A 3,087-nucleotide genomic window follows, 5' to 3' on the forward strand; every position below is an offset into this window, starting at 1 on the left:
AAATTCAAAAACAAACAATCGTCAATGTTTTTTTTTCTCAAAACCACCCACACTTTGCTCTACTAAAAACCTTAAAATTGTATATCTAAGATCGACTCCTCAACCATCATAAATCAACCTTCTAAACGCTTAATTTTATATTCTCTTTTCAACACTTGAACATCAACTATACTTATCAGAAATAAATTGATAAAGAGCGATTTATAAGCATAATGATAATTCTTTTATGATGAGAACATATTACATATTTCAACAAAACATTGGTCTGTCTTTGTCAGAAAAAAATATGCTCCCGTACACAAGTAACTATACTTATCACATATTTATTTATTTTGTCTTCATGATTTTTAAAACCAATATGTTTACTAAAATTTTAAAAAACTGTAATATATTAGATCTTATTTTCAGACTCTAATGCCCGTATTGAAGTGTACAACTGGTTCTAATGTTTAACGACTTACTCTGTTACTATCCTCTTTTATTTTTGATTTTTACGTTTTATCACAAAGCTTTTATAAATTATTATTTTTTATTATGCCATGTTATCATTATTGAAATTAATATTGACTAGCATGAAATATCCAAGCTCCACTGTAGGGCTCAAAGGCGCTTTCATCAAGCTCCTCCATTATCCCTAGCTACTTCTATGTCTATTCCAAGGGGGTGCGTACTTATAAAGACATCTATTAGAACACCCGCTCGTAGTACTTGAGCAAATGTGCCACGTTCGGTCCTGTTAGCTTGTAAGCTGAGATAGGAACACAGTCCCCTAAATCTCAAGGGGCCCCAATAACATAAATTCTGATATCAGATTCGTTCAACGACCCTGAATATCTATTCTTAGACCCGCATTGTGCCTGGGTGACGTTTTAGCCTACCTTGGTAATGGTAACACAAATATTACATGGCTATGAACCCGCCTTCAAACGTGGTGCCTCCAGGATTCCAAAGATGGAGGTCAAAATCCAATGCCAAATTCGATCTCATCGGTACTAAAAATCTCTCACTAGATCCCCATCAGGTATGGGCCACCTTTAGCCTACGTTTTATTGTACCTTGGTACCATTTGTGGGGGATACGCCATACAGATAAGGACACCCTCCGAAGCATCCTGACCTTCCTGCCAAATTTGGTGCTGCTAGCTCTACAACCAAGTCTAGCACTTACCATTTATGTATATCAAAACGAAAAACTGTGTAAAACTTATATTTTACAAATTCACAAACCCCAACGTCAAATAATGTAATCATACCACTTATTTTTCTAGTTTGTGTGATTACAATATTTCACATTGTGGGTTTAGGAATTTGCAAAATAGTTTTACACAGTGTTTTGTTTTAATAGAAATAAATGTATTGTGCTAGACCATAAGCTCTTGTTTCATTATAAAGTTCTTGAAACAGGTAGCCAGTTTGTGGATGCTTGTTAGGAGGGGCTAAATTAGAGATACGGTTTTCAATGACAGTTAAAAGAACTGGCATTGAATGTATGATTATAAAAGTAACAGAATGTTCACGTTTAGTATCTGGGTTTCACAATACTATCAGTGTGAGATACAACGATTATCACATGATTGTATTTTTATCAGTACTCGTTCAGAGTTTGAAATAACTAGTGGTGAAACATTTTTCGTGATATATTTCTAAATATGTTTTCAAAGTTTCTGAATAGAAATGACCATATGTATTATATTTAAGCTATCTGCCCGTAATTGTCATCGAGTCTCGTGACAAATACCAAAATGCCCTCAAATGGCACAGCGGTATGTCTGCGGACTTACAACGCTAGAAACCGGGTTTCGATATCCGTGGTGGGCAGAGCATAGATAGTTCATTGTATAACTTCGTGCTTAATTACAAACAAACAAAGTAAAATAGGTTTTTTTCTAAAAATCCATTTCTTGCCCAACTCAATCTAACAATATAATTGCTTATAAAGATACGATTTGGAAAATATTTTTACTTACTTTAAAACTCACTTGAAAGACGTAATTTACTGAAATAAATGTCATTTTCATGAGCTTTGATTATAATATTCATATAGCATTATTTTCACATTTCTTGCGAACCCTATTATGAACCATTAAAGTGTTTCTTGATACTGAAAAACCATAAGATGGATGTTGAAACTGTGGCGAAAGCTTGTACAAATACTAAATAGTAGGCAAGCAAGAACCGCGCTTTTACATGTTACAATATATATATATTTGTACTTTGATTTACGATCAGTATTTAGATCGTATCGTCAAAGGAACCTAAAACAAATAAAAGAAAAAAAGATAGAAGGTTATTAACCTGAAGATAATTATCTTCAAAGACCTCTTTGAAAAGCTCAATAAATCAAGCAGAGCAGATTTCCAATTTTGAAATGCTGCAGATTATTACGACAGAAGTAACAAACAATACTGTATTATATAACTCATTCTTACAAAATAAACAAAAGATACAAACACATTGAATAATTTTCCGTCTTGTGTGTGTGTGTGTGTGTTGGTTGGTTTCGGAATATTAAAGCTCACACGAATGAATAAAATGAGTTTGTTTAGGTCAAGATCAAAAAGTTGGAAAAAAAAACAGTTATTAAAAACAGTATCAGCTTCTATTTAGTAAGACTTGTCTTTCAACATCTTTATAGTGTTAAGCGTTAGTTGATGTATCTCTAGTGGAAAAATTAATTGTTGACCGTATTTGAATTTTTTCTATGTTTTAGTGAAAGACAATATCTGTTGACAAACAAGATATAAACGTGGAACGTTAGATGAAAAGAAACATGCTTGGAAAATAAAGGGTTGTCATTTTCATACACTCCTATTACTTTATCTTAAAACAGAATAACTATTTTTTGTAATATTACAGACATTACACCATTATTTTGTCTTCATATGTGTATATCTACATCTATATATGTAAATTCAAAACTCTATTTAAAAAAAATGGCCCGGCATGGCCAGGTGGTTAGGGTGCTCGACTCGCAATCTGCGGGTCGCGGGTTCGAATCCCCCATCACACCAAACATGCTCGCCCTTTCAGCCGTGGGGGCGTTATAATGTGACGGTCAATCCCACTATTCGTTAGTAGAAGAGTAGCC

At 33.6% G+C, this 3,087-nt stretch overlaps 1 protein-coding gene across 3 annotated transcripts in view; it reads left to right on the forward strand.

Moving 5' to 3' along the window:
* The window catches only part of LOC106472808 (MFS-type transporter SLC18B1-like), a 48,291-nt gene that overhangs the window by 22,920 nt on the left and 22,284 nt on the right, over positions 1–3,087 (forward strand). The gene's annotated exons all lie outside the window — the stretch shown is intronic.

This window comes from Limulus polyphemus, unplaced genomic scaffold (assembly GCF_000517525.1).
Source record: "Limulus polyphemus unplaced genomic scaffold, Limulus_polyphemus-2.1.2 Scaffold124, whole genome shotgun sequence".
Classification (NCBI taxonomy): Eukaryota; Metazoa; Arthropoda; class Merostomata; order Xiphosura; family Limulidae; genus Limulus; species Limulus polyphemus.